This window comes from Halichoerus grypus, chromosome X (assembly GCF_964656455.1).
Source record: "Halichoerus grypus chromosome X, mHalGry1.hap1.1, whole genome shotgun sequence".
NCBI classification, from domain to species: domain Eukaryota; kingdom Metazoa; phylum Chordata; class Mammalia; order Carnivora; family Phocidae; genus Halichoerus; species Halichoerus grypus.
Window position 1 is genome coordinate 102,517,803 of NC_135727.1, and position 21,855 is coordinate 102,539,657.

The following is a 21,855-nucleotide window of genomic DNA, read 5'->3' on the forward strand; positions in this document are numbered from 1 at the left end:
ATTGGTACATATTTACTGCCCAATATATGGTCTATCTTGATAGAAATTTTATGTGCACATGAAAAGTATGTTCAGTAATTGTTGAGGTGATCTATAAATGTCAATAAGGTTGAGTTGGTTGATAGTGTTGTTCAAATAGTCTACAGCCCTATGATCTTTTGTCCACTTGTTCTATCAATTACTGAGAGAGGGGTAATGAAATTGCCTACTATGTGGCCTTTTGTGTTTCTTATTTTAGTTCTGTCAGTTTTTACTTCATCTATTTTATGGTTCTGTTATTTGGTCCCTTCACTTTTAGGATTGTGATGTCTTCCTAGTAAATTGACAGGTTTTTATATGGTTTAATTTAAATCTACCTTCTAAGCTATTTCTTTTCTATTTGTCCCATACATTGTTTTTTTTTTTTCAGTCCTCATTTACTGCTTCTTTTGTGTTATTTGAATATTTGTAATCTTTTTTTATGTCCTCTATTGGATTTTGATTGCTATATTTGTCCTACTTTTACTACTTCTTCTTGGGATTATAGTGTGTATACCTAATTTATCAGTTTACTTAGAATTAATATTATACCACTTCATGTAAAACTCGAAACATTTAAAAGAGTATGATTCACAGGGTGCCTGGGTGGCTCAGTTGGTTAAGTGTCTAACTCTTGATTTCGGCTCATGTCATGATCTCAGGGTTGTGAGACTGAGCCCTGTGTTGGGCTCCCTGCTGGGGGCATGGAGCCTGCTTAAGATTCTCTCTCTCCCTCTCCCTCTGCCCCTCCCCCATTCCTCCCTTAAAAAAAAATAAATAAAATAGAAGAGTATGATTTTATTTTCCCTCCTAAACTTTGTGCTATTTTGTTATATATTTAACTTCTACATATGTTAAAAATACCAAAATATAATATTATTTATGCTTTAAATATAAGTTTTTTCTTAAAGAAGTATAGAAGCTAAAAGAAAAGGAGCCTTTATATTCAGCCACATATTTACCATTTCCCTTACTTTTCATTTTTTTGTTGTTGTTGTAGATTTGAGTTTTCTTCTAGTACCATTTCTCTTTAGCCTGAATAACTTTATCATCTTTCAGAGGTCAGGTCTGCTGGCAACAAATTTCCTCAGCTTTTGTTTATCTGAAAATGGCCATTATACCCTATTATTTTTCACTTTTAAAGGTACAAATTATATATGGTAAAATTAATCTTTTTTTTTAAAGATTTATTTATTTTGAGAGAGAGAGAGAGAGAGAGAGAGAGAGCAGGGGGAGGGCAGAGGGAGAGGGAGAATCCCAAGCAGACTCCATGCTGAGCACAGAGCCTAACCCCACAACCCTGAGATCACTACCTGAGCTGAAACCGAGAGTTGGATGCCCAAGCAACTGAGCCACCCAGGCGCCCCAAATCTTTTTTTCACATACAGTTCTGCTAGCTTTGACAAACTCATATAATCAAATATCTCCTTAATCAAGATATAGAACATTGTCATTACCCAAGACATATTCCCATATGACCCTTTAAAGTCAACCCATCCACCTACTACCAGTCACAAGCAACCATTGAAGTAGGGACTACTTTCTGTCCCTATAGTTATGCCTTTTCCAGAAGATCATATAAATGAAATCATGCTCTATGTAGCTATTTGAGGCTAGCTTCTTTCACATAGCATAATACATTTGTGATATATCCAAGTCAGTGCCTATATCAATAATTCATTCTTTTTATGCTGAGTAGTATTTCATCATGTGGACATACCACAATTTGTTTATCCATTCTGCATTTGAAGAACATTAGTGTTATTTCAAATTTTGGTGATTATGCATGCAGAAAGCCACTATAAACATATGTGAACAGATTTTTGTGTGAACATATATTTTCATTTCGTTTGTGTAAATACCTGGCTTGTACATTTAACTGTATAAGAAACCACTAAACTGTTTTCCAAAGTGGCTGTAACATTTAGCATTCACACTAGTGATGTATTTCCAGCTGTTTCACATCATTGCCAATACTTATCAGGATTCTTTCTTTGCCATTTTAATAGAGGAGTAGTAATATCTCATCATGATTTTAATATAGATTTCCCTAATGATTAATAATATTGAGCATCTTTTCATGTACTGATTTGCCATCTGTATATTTTCTTTGGTGAAGTGTCTGTTTAAAATGTTTTTCCATATTATTGATTTTGGTTAATATATTCTGGACATAAGTTCTTTCTCGAATATGTGACTTGCATATATTTTTCCCAGTCTTTGGTTTGCCATTTCATTGCCTCAACAGTGTCTTCTGAAGAGCAGACATTCCAATAACAACAACACCACACACACACACACACACACACACCATCTTTGTTTCTGAAGATACCTAATCTAAAGTTTCACTTAAATTGCTAATCGAAACAAATTCAATGCTCTTCCTTCAGCACCACTTCTTATAAATATTTAAATTATCATATATAAAAAAGAGAGGTATAAAGAGAGATAGAGAAAGTGTGTGCAGTTAAAAAAATTTTGAAGTGGATACTTACATGAACTCATTCCAATATTATGCACTACCTTGACATAAGGTGAAAGTTGGAGAGCCTCAAATGGCCTGACTGTTGAGTTCTCATTCCCACTGTGCTCCCATGGAAATAGCACCCCCTATCAGATGGATCAAGTGCAGTTCCCATTTATTTCAGTAATAAGGTTCAGTTCCCTGCCAAGTGGCAAAATTATTCAAACAAATCAATGGCAACCAAGGGGCTGTCCATCCTTTTGATACTACAAAGCCTGTCTCCCACAGTTTCTGGTTTCTCACTCTACTTGCAAATGCAACCTCTTTGTGACTCTGTATAGCATATAAAATCCTCCTCCCCTTGCCTGTGAGTGCATGTGATAGTAATAAACTATTGTTCTCATTCTAAAGAAAAAAAAAAAGCAGCCATTCCTAATTTTGATAAAGTTCAACTTATCAGTTTTCTCTGTTTTGTACCATGCCTTTGGTGTTATATCTGAGAAATCTTTGCCTAATTCAGAGTCACAAATATTTTTCTTATGTTTTCTTCTATCCCCCTCTTTTTTGAAGGCTATTGTCAATGGATATAGAATTCTGAATTTACAGGGTTTCTTTCTTCTCTTTTTATTCCAGCATTTTATTTCATATTTTATTTACTTATTTTTTGAGTAAACTCTACTCTGACTTGGGGCTCAAACTCATGACCCTGAGATTAAGAGTCACATTCTCTACCAACTGAGCCAGCCAGGTACCCCTCTTCCAGCATTTTAAAGATGTTGTTCCATAATGTTACGGCATCCGTTGCTTTTGGTGAGAGGTCAATCACCATTTGTATTGTTTCTTCCCTGTTAGTCTACTTAGGTTCCAACTCCCTGTTCTACCTCCTGAAAGGGGCCCGAGACAAAAAGCCAGATTGAAAAGCGACTCACCCCATGTGTTTCTTTTCTCTTAAATATAAAAGTTTTGAGCTATCTATGCTAAATATCCAGACACAGTTACCTCAAATAATTTGTGAAATGTTATAGTACTTCATGATAAGAGGGTAAGTCTGATACCAGTTACTGTATAATGGCTACATGGAGAATTCTAGCATGTTTAGTATTGTTAGTCTTATTTCTCCCATCCATGTATGAAGCAATCAACAATATATTTTTAGATACCTACTATGAGAGTGTGCTTATTATTAAAGAGGCAAATACATGGTCCCAACCCTTAACTAGCTTATAATTTTGTAGGGTAATATATATATACATACAGATACATATATACATATATATTTTAAAATTAGCTTATTTCATTTTCTTTTTTTAATTGAAGTAGCTTGACACACCATGTTATATTAGTTTCAGGTGTACAACATAGTGATTCAACAACTCTACACATTATGCTGTGCTCACCACAAGTGCAGCTACCTTCTGTCACCATACAATGTTATTACAATACCATTGACTATATTCCCTATGATGTACCTTTCATCCCTGTGACTTATTCATTCCCTATTGAAGGCTTATACTGAAGGAGAAAACAGGACAGAAAATACAAGTTTTTACAAATTGTTGTTAAAACTCAAATATATCAAGATTTCCAGAGTCATAGGCTGATAACTCCATAATAAATGCATGATTTCAAACCTCATTGTTGCTCAGTATTACCTTCTATTATCCCCAATTGAAACCCTCACCCATTTCTCACAGTAATAATTCTTAAATTTATCTCTCTAATGCTGGAACAATTAAAGGTCCTTACTATAGATCCACTCACAGGTAGTATGATTGAACACCTTCCCAGCTATCTTCTCTTGCTCAAATTCAACCCAAATGTGTATATTCAGACCTGCATAAAACTGGCCAATTGGGATCATTCTCCAGTTCATAAGTATCAATGGAAAGAATGTACTTATTTGCTATTAGGTTGAAATCCTGCTAAAAGGATCTCCAGAATTTGTTGATATTTGTCTTCCTCCTGCTTTAGTCTTTGAAAAACTGTTTGAGCTTGGAAATAATTCTTGAACACCTGTTTGACCCTGGTAACGAATATTTCAAAGGAATTAACACTTGTATTTATGGCTTTAGTCACTCAAAGAGAATAATCAGGAAAAACCACTTTATTCTAGGTCATGTGCTAGACCCAAGGGGGCAGAGCACAAACATGCATAAGACTCATTTTTAACCCATGAGGAGTACACAGCTTAGGATGAGAGAAGGACACATTAACAAATTATGTGAATATAATTAAATTATAGTGCAATTATGTGTTCTTGTGTGAGAGAGAGGAAAAAGAAAGGGAGAGTGTTGGGGGTTTGGGGAGGTAGGAACACGTTCTCTATCTTGGTGAGATACTAACTTGCCTTTTAGGAGAACCCAACTCATTTAATTTAGGAAAAACTGTGGGCTGGGCATAAAACCTTGACAAAACCTCTTCAGGTCAACATTTGAACCTATAATATTGATTGGGACAGTGGCTCTGAAGTTCTGGAGCTGGAGGTTATAAATGTTGTTGCCAGCAGGACGCAGTCTGCACTTTGACATGTGAGCACCTCCATCTCATGGCAGTGAGTGATTGATGGAAATTGCCTGATCTAGACTCAGACGTGGCCCAATACAAACAGGTCAGAGACATGACGTGGATGTGCCCTATACCAAGAAATATGCAATTTGGGGTAAGATTCTTGAAGCAGCCAAAGCTGAAGCTGGCAGGTGCTTTGTCAAACAAACCTGAGCTCAAGACCTGCAAAATCCAAGGCAAAGGTGGTAGCCAGGCAGCAAGGCAAGGTTTGAGGCAGAAACACCAGCAGGTTTGAAGTGAGGGGTGCCTTAGTGAGTATGACACGAAGGGAAGCTGGAGGCCTCATGTGTCAGTCAGCAAAGGGAGGGATAGTCCTCTCATTGAACAGGACTGATATAACATTGTCAGTGTAAATACCAGTATTTTGTAGCTTATAAGATGATTGTGTCCACGGGAAAACCTCTAATCCCAACAGTTGTGTTGCAGTTTTAATGGAAGCAGGCCTGCCACCACTGTTCCTAAAGAAAAGGCAAATTCTATTAAAAATTCAACTTGCTTCTCAGAAGAGTGACCAATGCTAAGAGAGGAAGGCCATACAAGGCCACACATTTTCAATGTAGATTGTATCATAACTTTGGATGCTTAAAGGAAAGCACTTAGTTTCTCAAATTACTGCACAAAGTAATCTATGAAATGAAAATCCTTGCAAACACCAAGTGCACTCCGAGAGCACTTGAAGTACTTGGCAATCATTCTGAAGCTCTTTATTAAAACCCTAAAGCTCACTAAACCCCTCACTGAAGATGAAAAAAAAAAAAAAGTCATTTTGAATTATTCGTGGAGGGCACAGAGATTGTTGCTTCAGTTGATACTTTTAAAGTTTTCCTCTCTTCTCCACTGCATTAATGACTATACTTGACAAATACGTTATTGCCCACAGATTGGTGTAAATGATTTGGTCTTAGCAAAATATTTCTGCTAAAGTAGTCTCATAGAATGCATGAACTTCTCAAACATGTGGGCAAAGTTTTTGCTATCTCTCCAAGCTTCAGTGCCCTTCATATGTAAAATGGGGATACTGAGAGAAAAATCAGAAATCTATTCTAGTGACATAATCCTACACATGGACAAATGATTATACACTAAAAATGTCCATTGTCACTTAATATAAAATATTAGTATTCAGAAAAAATCTAAATATCCAAAACCAAATTAGTTATGGTATAGTTGTTCAATGCATTATCATGCAATTGTATAGAATCACATTCACAAAGGGCTCTAGTGGCATGTGAAAGTACCTGTGATACAGTGTGATTTTTTTTAAATTAGGAAAGAATATTATGTTAACAGCATCATGTTAATTTTTTTTTACTTTTTTTATTGTTCTGTTAGTCACCATACATTACATCATTAGTTTTTGATGTAGTGTTCCATGATTCATTGTTTGCGTATAATACCCAGTGCTCCATGCAGAACGTGCCCTCCTTAATACCCATCACCAGGCTAACCCATCCCCCCATCCCCCTCCCCTCTAGAACCCTCAGTTTGTTTTTCAGAGTCCATCGTCTCTCATGGTTCATCTCCCGCTCCGATTTCCCCCCCTTCATTCTTCCCCTCCTACTATCTTCTTCTTTTTTTTTTTCTTAACATATATTGCATTATTTGTTTCAGAGGTACAGATCTGTGATTCAACAATTCACACAATTCTTGCACAATTCACAGTGCTCACCATAGCACATACCCTCCCCAGTGTCTATCACCCAGCCACCCCATCCCTCCCACCCCACCCCCCACTCCAGCAACCCTCACTTTGTTTCCTGAGATTAAGAATTCCTCATATCAGTGAGATCATATGATACATGTCTTTCTCTGATTGACTTATTTTGCTCAGCATAACACCCTCCCGTTCCATCCACGTCGTTGCAAATGGCAAGATCTCATTCCTTTTGATGGTGGCATAGTATTTTTTAAAAGATTGTATTTATTTATTTGAGAGAGACAGTGCACACAAGACAGCGAGCATGTGCATATGTATGTTTACAAATCTCCTCTCCTCCCCACAACCCTGACCAAGACTGAGAATATATAATCAAATGCCTCATTCCTAAATCAATTGAATTGGTCCTTTCTTCCTTTCTCTTCAATGTGGATATGATAATCATTTGAAATAAAATTAATTTCATTTATTTCCATTTGCTTTCAATTTTAGATTTTTTTCCTTCCTCAGTCTTATTGATTTAATTTCATATTTTGAATATGTAAAACATTAGCATATGTTCAAAAGTCAAAAATATTAAAAAAGATACATTCAAAGAAGTGTCATTCATTCCCTTCTGTATTTTTCCCAACCTATTCCTCCATATGTGTAATGATTCATTGTTTTCTGTGTTTCTTTTTGCAAAGATAAGCAGATATATGCATGCTTTCTTATCTCTCCATCTTTCTATACACACAAATGCTTCTCCCTCTCCCTCTCCCTCTGCCCTACCCCCCCTTGTATGCAAAAAAAAAAAAAAAAAAAGAATTGAGCGTATGAGCAAAACTGATGATGTTGGGAACCAAGTGTTCTCACTGTGGAAGAAGGTACATAAAAGTATAGAATGTGAGGGGAAAAAAGCATAAAATGTGGAAAAGGAACAGAAAACTCTGTGGAAATAGATTAGATTTGGAAGTGTCACTGAGAATTCATGATTTCTAAAAATCATATATGTGTGTGTGCTAATTTATGTGCATGTGCATATGTATGTGTATATGCATGTTTGGTTGTATATTTAGATACATGTGTATACATAGGCATATTTTCCTAGCTCTATCCTGTAAGAGGGCCACAGAGCAAAGTTACCCCAGGAGCAATGAGCACATATGACACCCAGATCTACGTCTCCCATACCATTTCTCATGAAAGAGTCAGGACTCCTTGGAGAAATGGTTGATTCCAGGAATGAGGCAGGGTAGATATAAAATAAGCCTGGAGCATCTTGTTCTGTCTGAAAGTAAGAAAGAGTAAAGAAAAAAATGATAGGTCAGTTCATAAGGGCATAGGAACTAACTTGACAGGGCTCCTACTGGCCAAATCGAGGACAATTTGAGCATCAAAATAATTAAGACCCATAATGAACCACTGATAAAATAGAAATTCAAGGGTCCACAGTCATAATAACTAGATAAATAAATGAATGGGTATGAGGTGGGGCAGGAGAGGCCTTGCTTAGAGTAGAATTCTTTTTTTTAAGATTTTGTTTATTTATTTGCCACAGAGAGAGAGCACAAGCAGGGGGAGCGGCAGGCAGAGGGAGAAGCAGGCTCCCCACTGAGCAAGGAGCCAGACATAGGGCTTGATCCCAGGACCCTGGGATCATGACTTGAGCCGAAGGCAGACGCTAAACCAACTGAGCCACCCAGGTGTCCCTTATAGTAGAATTCTGAGGATTGACTGGTAAATGTGAAGGGAATTACTGGAGTTGGAAAATCATTATTTTGCAACCATAATGATAAAAATTGGGTCATTTAAGAATCATTAATAGATGCTAAATCCAGGGTGAAGTTTTAATGAGGTACAGGATATCTTCATGGCCTTCAAGTGCCTACTCACAGATTGCTTGTGAATTTCAAGGTAAGAAAAATAGTAATTACACACTGAAAAAATTGATAAACCTTTTACAGAGTGATCAAAATTAACATTCCCCATGTAGGGCAGATGGATAAGATATGATATCCTGTGAAGGCTGCAATTTGGTACCTAATCATGAGGAATATCAGACAAACCCCAGGTAAGGAAGAATTCATATAAAAAATGCATGGACATGAACTTCATAACATCTTATTCATAATAGCCCTTAACTGGATATAACTGAAATGTTCAACAGTGAATGCATAAAGAGTGTGGTATAGCCATACAAAAGGAATACTACTCAGTGATAAAGAAAAGAACAAACTGCTGATATATTCAACAATGTGGATGAATCTAAAAAGTATTTTGCTGAGTAAAAGAAGTCAGACATAAAAGAGTACACACTGTATAAGTCCATTTATATGAAATTTGAGAAGAGGAGATAGTTTATGGAGATAGAAAGTAGATGAGCATTGCCTGAGGCAGGAGTAGCTGTGGAAATTGTAAATGTGCATAAAGAAACGAGGCGGATGTGATGGAAATACTCTCTATCTGGAGGGGCTGGTGGTTACGTGCATGTATATATTGGACAAATATATCGCACTGTTTACATAAAATTAATGTAGTCTATTGTGTCTAAATTATACCTCAATAAAGCTTATTTAAAAAAGGTAAAGGGGAGTTGTACTCAAGGGAAAAAATATGCAAGGAAATACAACAAAATAATCACACTGGTGATTGGGTGGTTTCTATTTTCACTTTTATGCTTTCCTGCATTTAATATATTTGTCTAATGAGAGAATCCTCAATATTTAAGATGAGGTTGTGTTTGTGTTTCAAGGCACTGTATTTTGTTTTGTATATGACAATAGTGTGTGGCATTTCAGTTTCTTCTCTGTGAGGTGTGCTGTAGTGGCAAACCTATCACTCAACTGAGAGACCTGAGTTCTCATTCTGATTCTTCTGCTGACTGCTGGATGTATTAGGAAGGTCATTTGACCTCTCTCAGTTGGGTTTCTTTATAAAATGAAGGAAGTTGATCTACCTTAGCTCAAAATTTTCATGATACCTTTGGTACCAATTTAAGAACATAATATGTGAATCCTCTTAATTGGAATCTCAATAGTATCGGCAATTCATTTGCATATTCAAAATCCTTTGAACTTTGCATGTGTTACATGTTTGTCCTGTAACCTATTACAACAGAAATACCCAGAGGCCAATTTAGAGGGCCTTCTAAATCCTTGACAGAAAGTATAACTTATAGTCATCCTCAGTTTATTGCTATATGAAGGTGCTACTGACTTTTTTTATTAAAGAAGAAAATGAGTCTTTTTCTTTAGTACTTTCTCTCAGCACTGAAAATATTGCAAGCCTGTGTTAGAGAGAGTAGTAAACCTTCATATGTATAATCACATTAACCACCTTTTTCCTTCTCCAGTGAAAGAATCATAGGCTATAAAAGTTACATATCCACTTTTTCTTTACTGAGTGGAATTGGCTTTTGATTCCTCTGATTACATGATAATTGAATCAGACGTCTGGTTCTAAGCGATATGTTTCCTTTGCTTTTCCATTTGTTTATTGTTGTTTGCATTGCTGCAAATGCATTAAAACTGAATGCTGATGAAAAGAGTTGAATTCTGACTGTCAGATGGGAAGAACAAGTTTGCTGGCTGCAGATGCCATTTTAACTTTTGTCTTTCAAGTATAGATTCTTCTATTTGTCTATAGCTCTCTCTCTAAGACACGCTTTTCTCATCAAATCAGATAACGCCTTTCAGAAAGTAGAAAATGATGAGAGAAAGCTTTTTTCCCCCCCATCTATGCTTATTTCAGATGGCTGCATTAATGCCACAAAATAATAGGGAAGAGTTCTAAATTGGATCTAGCAGCACTTTATGTCACATAAAGTAGAGTTTTAGCTGGATTTTTATGATTTCATCAAGAACTAAATAAATTTAGCCAATATTCTAGATATTGGTTCTATAAAATTCTACACTATATTTACATTTTACAGTTCTGGCTAAAGGGCTTGTTCTGCCAATTATTGAAGGAGCCAGGAAGAATATGGTTCAGTATTTTGTTATGTTTTCACAATATTCATATACAAGACCCAGGAATCTCATTGATGTAACAGGAAGTGACTTAATAAGTCCAACTCCTAATGACAATACATTCTGGGAAATGTACATTCAACTGTGATCTTTACCTCCAACAATTTACAAATGAGTTTAATATGCCCGAGAGTGCTGTTCTCTATTGACAATGTGTGAAGACATTGTTCAGTGTAAGAAAACGGAAGCAGCTGGTACTATTGTATATGCTTCAGATCACAAGAAAATGAGAGTATATCCTGTTTCCTCCTTATCCAGAAAAATCTCTATTGAATCTCACAACACTGGGAATCAAATTATTTTGAGGGCTTTTTGTTTCTCCTTATTGTAATGAGATATAATACTTATGACTGAAATTTATTTCATTTCTAGAGATCCCTGCAATTTGGGAAAGCTAGTAAGAAAGCATTATTAAGACAAAAACAAAACAACATGGCAATGATTTGAGCTATAAACAGTCATGGTTCTCCTACCTTCTCTTTTAGTGAAACGCAGATGTTACATTTGCAACAGACCTTCTGGGGTAATGTGTTTGAGAATAAACAGCGCAGTTTCACTGAAACTAATTTACCTGCTTTTCATTAGTAATGCTTAGCATTTTAAGAGCTTGGGAGGAAACACGGGAAAAAGCAATCCTCCAATCACTGTTACTTCATGGACATAGCAAGGAAAATTACTTAAATTAAGGTCTATGCCCAAGTCTGTTCTCACACCTCCCAACAGATTTCTTAGTGAGGCCCTTCAACCCAGCTAAGGAAGTAACCCGGTGTTTTTGTTAAGCACTGACTATAAAGAGCCAGAAAATCCACAAGAGTTGCTTGACAGCTGGTGAATTATTGAAAGAAGATGTAGAAAGAAAAAATAGGGTTAATATTTTAGCATCAGTTTCTTTTTTTAACTAACTCTATGCCCAACGTGGGGCTTGAACTCACAACCCCCAGTTCTACCGACTAAGTCAGGCGGTCACCCCTAGCATCAGTTCTCGACAAAGTCCAACATATAGCTGCAGGCTGACTTTCCATACAATGAGTCAAAAAAGAATAACAGCATCTAGCTTACTATTCCTAGGTCAGAAAGCTGGCAGAGAAGGTTAAAGAAAACATAGGTAGTGGGAACAAAGTTAGACTCTCTGAGTTACAGCACATAAAATAGAGTTACTCAATCTGAACTCCACATTTAGAATCACCTAGACTCTCTGAGTTACAGCACATAAAATAGAGTTACTCAATCTGAACTCCACATTTAGAATCACTAACATTGTTAGTAATGTCTGGACCTTGATACAGAAAAATAAATCCATATATCCAGAGGTGGTCATGGGCATGTGCAGCCATGGTTGAGAATCACTGATTTAAATGATCATAACTTTTTTCTAGCATATACTTGTGATAGGCAAATTTCAAATTGATAATATTTAACTGTTTAAAACTATTTTTCTTGGGGCACCTGGGGGGTGCAGTCAGTTAAGCATCCGACTCCTGGTTTCAGCTCAGGTCCTCCTCTGTGCTAAAGAGTCTGCTTGGGACTCTCTCCCCTCTCCCTTTGTCCCTCCCCCCCCCCACCCCTGTACTCTCTCGCTCTCTAAAATAAATAAATAAATCTTTAAAAAAAAACCTATTTTTCTCTACTCAAAGAGCCTTTGCACAGTCTGAGGGTATTTAGTAGAGCAATACTATGCTAAAACATATTTAAAATATGATCATCTTGTTTGGCATATAAATATATGATATAAACTCAATAAATGTTAGTTTCTTTTTTGTTTTCCCAATGAATCTATGTATTTATAGATATGTTCACATACACAAACAAACATACATGGTAGTTATAGGACACTAAATAAGTGTGACAATATTTTCATGGAAATATGGAATCAATCTTACTTTCTATTTTTAAAAAATATTTATTTATTTTGGACAGAGAAAGAGAGCACGCATGTATGCATGAGTGGGAGGAGGGGCAGAGGGAGAGAATCTCAAGCAGACCACCCCTCCACCCCTGCTAAGCGTGGAGCCCCATGAGGGGCTCAATCTCATGACCCATGAGATCATGACCTGAGCCAAAACCAAGAGTCTGCTGCTCCATAGACAGAGCCACCCAGGCACCCCTCACTTTCTATTATTATTTGAATGACAACCAATTGTTTTCCCACAAAGAAAAAAATCCTGATTTGAGTTTTAGCAGTCTTTTCTAAAAGATTTTCTTATTTGCAGTTACAAAGAGTAAGACATCTGTATCAGAATATTTTTGGTTGCAAGTAACAAAAAATCTTTGACAAAGATGACATTTATTGGCTCAATTTTCTGAAAATTCCAAAGGTGTTTATACTGTAGGTTGGTGTGGATGGCTTCAAGTTAGAATTAATTCAGCAAAATAAAAGTGTCACCAAAAGCAAATCTCTCTCTACTCTGTCTTTCATGGGGTTGGCCTGTTCCTGGGGCTAGCTCCCCTAGCTCATTCAAGATGGTTTCCAACACAAGCTGTGCCACAGGCTTCCTAGTTCCTATTCAGTGAGCATGTATAAAATTCTCTTCTTCCAATCATAAAACAGAGTCCTGGCTAACACTTTACTTAGACCAACCAGGTCACACCACATGCTCATCCTTAACCAATAATTGGTCCACAAGGGATGGGGTTGTGTTGATTGGTTCGGGTAGGCCCAGAACTGGAACTAGGGGGATAGGTAGTGTGGGGTGGGGATGGCCAGCCTCGCTCAAATGACAAGGTTGCCTCCTGTGTGTGTATATGTGTGTGTGTGTGTGTGAGATGGTAAGCAGGTAGATTCCAGGGAAAGTAATCATCAATGTCTACTACACTGCTCAAAATAACATAATTAAACAATTGATCAAATAAGCATTAATAAGACAGAATTCATGAATGTATATAAATATTTTTGTTAACCAACATGTATAGTTATAATATTAGATGGGATTGAGATGCAACAAAATTTTTCCTTTTCGATTCATGAAGAATGTAAGGTATCCAGCACAATACTATCTTACATACATTTATAAATCCACATTATCTATAATTTTGAGTAAATTGAAAAAAAATTTTCCACTATAACATCCCTTGTCTTATTCAAATATTACACTGGAAATAATATATATAGTTCATACATATATATGAACTTTCTTGCATCAAGATGCTCTTAGTGTTTTAGTAATATTTTCATGTGGGAGCCTAGGCCAAAATAAATATGTAAGAGTTCTGTTTATTGAATTGTTAGATCCAAACAACTTAACAGGTATTTCTGTACTAATGATTTAGTAACCATTTGGAAAAAAATAATACATATAAATTGAAAGAAAAAATGTAACTTTTATTTCATTCTTAAATAGCCACAATATGTATTTGCCTGTTGGGCACAGCACGTCTCAAACCTTGGAATCAGTTTGGATATCATCACCCTCACTTCTTGTTCTATACTGATTTGCGTACAGTGCTTGCTTTTTATCATGGTAACTGCCAAAATCTAGCCTCACAAAGATACAATCTAATCAAAGGGAATTTCATATGATCCAATGGTGAAACTGTGAACTACTTTGCCCTAGTAGTGCATACCATGTCTGATAAATGTTGCTGGACTTTTTTTGAAAATTTAAAACATCTCTTACTGTCCTAGGGTACCTTCGTACACAGTTTGCAAACTGCAGTGACAGTTTTAACAGAAGACAAAGTAAAAGTCAGAATTGGAAAGCCAGGTTTCCAAATTAAAAATGTGAGGAGGTGACAGGTAGTATTAAAAACAGGAAGTTACCATATAAGTCTTTCAATAGTTTCTTAAAAAGTTAAATATTTGATTTGTATAACAAATTTTTTATTTACATACCTTTTCCCCCAAAACACATTAAAGGAAAAAAGTACATTATAAGGTATAAATTAATCTTTGGAATTTTAAAAACCACTTCAATAAGGTTAGCATTCTATATTCAATATTACCATGGAATTACAAACTCATTCTCATGAAAAATGCGGAGAGGCCCGTCCAAGAAGAAATAGATACAACCTCGTATTAATATAGATTTGAAATTTTAGTACACTTCTAACTAAAACAGTACCAGTACCTGTGGCAATAATTGCTGGGACCGGTCAATGTTCTGAATCCATTGGCCTTATCAACTTAACTCACATTTATGCCTAGGGAGATATTAGAACATAAAAAATTCATCCCCTCTGGATTTCCTTTTACAATGGCTGATTGTCACAGAATTAGGGCGGATAGAGTGCTATTTTTTTTCCTTCTAAAAAAAAGAGCAGTAAAAACTCATAGGCTAATGTATCACAGTAAGATTTTAGAAGGAGAAAAATCAATTGTCAGTAAGATACTTTGTAATAAATCTTACAGTAGTGACCTTGTTTGGCGGCTATATACTGCAAAAAGAAGAGAAGCCAATCAAAATGGCATGAATGATTAATGCATTTCATACAAAACCCACAATATCCTTAGGATATATTTGCTAAGGGGCTGCAGTGATAAGAAGGCAAACAAATGATAGAGCTCAAGTAAGGAGCTTCAGAAGGAGTTCTTAACAAAGACACATCAGTTAATTTCTTCGTTTCTGTTGACTGTATAAACCAAAGTACTAATACCAGAATACACGTTGTAAGGAAAAAATGACATTCAGATTCGAGGTTAAAGGTGTGAAACTGGGGCTATATAGTAGATTTTATTACTGAATAATCCTGTAAGAGGATTATGTATTCTGCTCTGTCGACATAAGGTTAGTCATAAGCTTTGGCCAAATGCAGTGTGTCACTTTTTAGCACAAAGTTTAAGACTGAATATGTGGTTCACCATATCCTTCCCTCTGCCACAATGACCAACACTATTCCAGGCTAAGGCTGCTCCCTCAGTGTAGAGCAGAGCTGCATCTAACCCTGGATGGGCATGTGGAATAACTGAGCCACTGAAATAGTCAGTGTTTGTCACTGCAGCATAATCTAAACCATCCTGACTGATGCAAGTTATTAGCCATTAGTATTAACAAAAACTAAATATGAGTACACAGGAAAAGAAGAACAATAACAAAAAAGCAATTGCTTTCATTAAGGGTATATCAAGGTTTTATAAGCAGCTGAAAAAGTCAGGCCTTGGAAATGGAGAAAGGAGGAAAGAAATCCTTGGTGATAACCCCATTGTGAGAATCCATGGCCTGGGACTGTAGCGATCAGAGCTCTCATGACTATTCCAAACAGCCACTGTCATATATTTTCTCTAAGCTCAGAGGCTTTCAGTTGCTTTCTTGTGGTCACACAGCTAGTAAGGGACAGGCTTATAATGCATTGCTTTCAATTATATTACACTGTCGCCGGAGTACCTGGCTAGGTGTGGCAGCTGTGGGGACTACAATAAACAGCCTCCAGGTGCAGTGCTTTCAGGATTCTGGATTTGCTGAAGGCATTTAAGCCTAGGATATACTCTCCCCAAGAAGCACCCCACCCCCCACCACCTGCCAATGACCCATGATAAGGGTATTTGGGTCTGGCCATTTCCACCCAATGCAATGTCTCCTCTATGGCTAATCTTCATTCTGGGGCTCCCTGTTGGAATGCTGAGGTTTTCTCAGAGCTGCACTGTGGTCTGAGGCTTTTCCAATCTCCTCCTCCTAGCTTCCCCTCTCCCTTCACAGGTGTCAGACCTGTATCATGGTCTGAAGGCTTTCCCTGCCTATTCCTGCTCTCTTAGCCCTTATCTTATATAGGTTTCACTGTGTAACAAAAATTAGTCTGACACTTGTTACAATGGTAAGGAAGACTTTATTTAGGACCTTTGTGATAGATGTCAACACTATCCTAATAGGGGAGAGAGCTCAGGCTCAACTTTTAATACAGCAAAGACAGCTGTCAATTAGAGCCAACGAACAGAACGAGGGAAGTCAGTGGATGGAAAGTTACTAAGACGAGACATCAAGGCTAGGAGGTTTCTTGCTAAATTGACTTAATGGGATTCTTGCTGAAGGCAGGCCAGGGTGATCAGATATCAAGGTGGGGAGGTGGGGTTTCTCATTAAACTGTCTTAGCAGGATTCTTACTAAAACTGGGATGGGCAGGCCAAAGTCAAGGCCCAAGGATGAGGTCTAGATGAAAAGTGGATTCAGAGGAGCCTATCTAAAGTTTGGTCAAGAAGAGTTTTTGTCACATCCCAATAAATCTCTTATACTTCTTACTCCATCTTCGCACCTACTTCCAGGAGATTCTGAATTTTCACACTAGATGAACTGGGAAATCTGATCAGTACCCTGTTTTGTACCAAAATATGTAGACCTTTATGCCTAGATTACTATGGCTTGAAGGATAAAGTTCCTCCTGTTTAAAAAAAAGAGAAAAAAAGAGGCTTGAGTGCTGGTAACGTGCTGCCATCTATGGGCTATTTTCTGTTTGTTAAGCACTGCAGGTAGGAGTTTATACAGATTGTCTCATTTAATGCTCATATAATGTTGCCAGTTAGATATTATTACTATTTTTATTTTATACATGAAGAAACTAAAGCTTAGGTGAAATGACTTCTGTGAGATGTTCCTTGCAATGCACGGCGGAGGAAAAATTCAGGCCCAGACCTGTCATATTCTAAACTATCGCTATTTACCCACAGTTAAAATCTTAGTTGATAAATTACTGTTACGGGGAAAGAGGTATAATATTTGGAGTATGGAGAAAGAGGTATGGGGAAAGAGGTATAATATTTGGAGTTTGCTTTATGGTAGGAAGGAATTGAGAGGTATAAGAGGCTTTGTGAGTATAACATTTTATGCATACTGTTCCCATTGTTATGCATAGCCCCTAGAGAATAAAACCTGTTGGCAGAGTCACAATTCGAGTATATATCTTCTTGAATGGGGAGTTCTATGGCTAACATAAATCTGAAGACTGTACAACAAAATAGAAAACAGAGAAGAAATAAATGACTCTAATTCATGTTACATTCAGCTCTTTTCACTTCTTTTGGATAAAAAGAATCTGAGAATACTTGGCCCTGGACCCAGATTGTGACTCTCAGCTCTCTAGATGAGGAAATGCTTGTGCCAAGTACTATTCCTTCTTCTGTACCTGCTCCTTTGCAACATCTGTTCTAGCCTAGTCAATAGTGGACAGCGGAGAGAACTGCTGATTATGTAATGGAAATTGAATAAGGAAGCAGCAGATTGAGAGAGATCAATGTCCATAGTCTAATTGGCATTGCTTGTTTCTCTTCCATACCTAAACCCTGACTTCTAGCCCATTGGTTCTTCATTCAACCTATTCCAAGCGCACCGCCTTGGCCCGAGTCAAGAATGGATCATTCATCCTTTAATTCATGAAACAAATATTGGGTACCATAGCTGATAATATCATTGCTGTGTCCAAATCCCTCTGATTCCGTTTTACCAGATACATATGTACCTTTGTACACTTTGATGTGCTTTTGCTTCCAACAGCCAGCAACTTTGGGTCCTTTCCACAGGATTGCCCTTGGGCTACTGGTGCCTCTTTGCTTTAGTTCACACACAGAGCTGGAAATACCTGGGGATTTACAATCTGTTTGACTGGCAGGGCAATTCCTTCTCTTGGATCAAGATAAGCATGAGACTTAACTCTCACTCGAGTTACCCTACGGGATCAGGTGAAGTTTTCCTTTCCACAGGAATTTCCCTCAAATCACATCCTTGCTTGACTTCCTCCCTTTGCCTGTCCTGCTTGCCCCACTCCCCTAGCAGTTTCCTCTGAGTCAGACACACTACCTTAATAAATCATTTACACAGGATTCCTTGTCTCAGAGTCTTTTTCTAAATGTAAGAAAAGCTCCTGCTAAGTCTAAGTCATGATGTGAAGCAATAACAGTGACTCTTGCCTTCAAAGATGTAATTGAATGATCACAATATTTTATGCTATAACACAGCCAACATATATTATAAAATGATACTACTAAGAAGGGAGTGGTTATCATTAGCAAGTCTCGTTAGAGAAATTAACACTTAAGCAAATTCTTGAAGGGTGAACGAATGAGTAGGTATCCACTAGGATGAAAAGAAATGAAGGGCATTTTAAGCAAAGGAAACAGACTCTACTGGAAGGGATTTGGTAGACTATTTTCTTGTGGGAGAAGAGCTCCACTGTCAACTCTGAGAAGGGAAGGACCCTTCCTGAATTACACAGGTTATATCACTAGCATCTAATATAGTACTTAAGACAGTGTTTAAAATATTTTTTTTAACAAGTGAACCCATTTCCAAAATGCATGCTGGCCTTTCTCCATTTTCTCCCATCTGTCTCAAATTTAACAATAATAACAAGAGAATCCTTGACCCATTAAAAAAAAAGGACAGGAGTGATTTAAATTACCCAGCCTACCTGCATATAACAGGAAGCTACCCAAGAGACTAAGATGTTCTTTCTTTTTTAATGTACTAATTCATAAAAGTAGCATTTAATCATTCTCACTTAATATTCTAAAGTCCCTACTGTGTTTCAGGCACTCAGCAGTGTTCTGATTATTAATCATAGTCATTAGGAACTTAGGATTTAGAATTTAGGTTTTAATACACACTCAGCTGCTTATTTATGTGACTTCAAGCAAGTTGCTTACCTTCATGAAAAAAAACAGAGTGCCCACCCTGTAGGGTGCTATGAAGAGTCTATGAGTTAATGCACAGAAAATTCAAATCCCAGTGCCTGGCATATAGTAAGTGCTCAATAAGTGTTAACTGTCACTAGTGTTGGTGTTATGGCTGCTGTTGTTGTTTCTGTTATTCTGTCATACACCAGATTTGCATAGGTTCTGTGACTTTTTTGATGTAGTCAAACTTTTGTGTTCCCTTCTTCTGAAAGATTAAGAAGAAAGGATGATTACAGCATACATTTACAGAAACCTTGACACACCAATCAGCTACAGAATGCTTAGTTTCCTCATTCATCTCAAAAACTAAATGATTAACTCTTCATCTTGGCAAGACAAATCCATGTGTAATCGGTTGGCTTCCATTTAGTGAATGACTACGTAGATTTTCAGTGTCACCAAAGGCACTACTGGGTGCGGAAACTTCTCCCCCAGCAAACAAGGAAAACCAAATGCTTTTTCCACAGTAAAAAACCGCAACTTTAAAGATGTTCAGTTAAACAGTTGATAGATACTTAGATGTGCACCAGCCATTGTAAGCCAATTAGGAAAGATTGGAAGTTTTTGATTTCAAAGTTAGAATGTACACATTTTGGACATCAAATTTTGTTCTGTGATGCTAAAAATCATTGCTCAACTTATTTGAAATGAGTAATCAGTTATGGTTTTCCCACTGGTAATTTTTTTAGAAATACAACTCCCCACTTAATATGTTTCAATTATTTTCAGATTAAAATGTCTAATTTGACAAATTAAAATTAGGACCTCATAATCATTATTTATCTAAGACTTTAGTATTAAATACATGAACTAAGCATTTGTTTTATTTTATTTGGGATAACTGATATGTCAGTCACTTGCCAACCAATTCAATATAATTTTCTGCACATAATAGCTGGCAGAAGACACTGGAAATTTTAAAAAGATAATTTGAATATCAAGTCCAGTGAGGCCTGTCATTTCTCATTGCTTGGTTAAGTAAAACCTGCATAAAGACTCACCTGTAAAATATCATATGCTCCTTGACACCTATACTTCAGACATAATAAAGGCACCAAAAGAATGGTTATTAAACATGGGAGTTTTTGTCTCAACTCATTCCTTTGTATTTACAGTTGAAAGAATATAATTAAAAACCAGGTTTGATATTTTACAGTACTTTTATGCACTTAGCTTATTCCAAAATAAAAATGATGTACAACACATAAAACTTTTATTCAGCTCCTCACTGTGGTGTAGGAAATGGTGTTTGTTTTTTAGTATAAACTTGACAAATGGCTCTGACAAGTTTCCAATACTATTCACACACTGCTTTGAAAATTTTCTTTAAGGGTCTTCAAATCAATATTTTTTCATTTGGTTCTAGCAAAGATAGCCTTCCCTGCTATTGTGAAAATTACTTCCCTTTGCAAGTAGAATGGCAAAACCTAAATCATGAACATCAGAAGTTCATGAATTTCTAATTTATATCGAAAAGCCCTAAAATATTCTTTACACATTGAGAAAGCTTTGTAATTTAAACAGTATTTTTAACAAAGTTAAAATATCACCAAGATTATTCTTGGAATGCTTGGAAAAGTGTTATGTGAAATTGTACTGCAATGCTTAGGTACTTTATTGAATTGTGTCCTCAAGAACCATCAATTTTTACAAGTCATCTGAATAATTTCTTAGACTACCAAGAATACTTAGCAACAGATATTTATCGGACCCCAAATTTCTTTAAGTGTTGTATACAGTGCAAAATAAACAGAAGATATAGTTTTTACTTTTAGGAAACTTGGTTCTTATTTGGGAAGATACACTAAATGGAAATAATTATATTAGAGAACTGTTAAGCAAAAATCTGTATGGTACCACTCTAAGTTTAATAGTTTATAAAAGAGGAAGATCATTAAAGTCTGACATTTATGGAAAAGACTCCAGGGGGAATTGAGGCTCACAACTGGATTTGAAGAATGACTAGGATTTAAGAATGAAGTAAGAGACTATCACTGTACTCCTTACATTTTCATCTAAAAATATCTTTTTCATCTTTAGAGAAAATATTAGATTGTTAGTGAAGGAGAGGAGAATTTGCCACCCTAAAATATGCCTTTTTGGCATAAGGATTACCTTGAGCTGGTTATTTTTGTAAAAGATTTATTTATTTATTTGGGAGGGGGAGGCGCAGAGGGAGGGGAGAGAGAGTCCCAAGCAGACTGTGCTGAGCACAGAGGCCAACAGGGGGCTCGATCTCACAACCCTGAGATCATGACCTGAGCCAAAACCAAGAGTCGGATGCTTAACTGACAGTGCCACCCAGGCACCCCTTGAGCTGGTTATTTTTAAGAAATGGCAGACAAAGGAGAAGCTCTGAAAACAGAGTAGAAGCTACCCTTTTGTAAGAGACACTTATATTTACTAGGGGAATCTGTTTGTAAGGGTGTCTTCCTCTCTGCTGCAGGAACAGGAGAATGACTAAATCTCTTGAAATTCTGATCAATAAAAAAGGCAAAACATAAATCTCCATAACCCTACCCTTGTTAAAGAGGCTTTTCATGGTAAC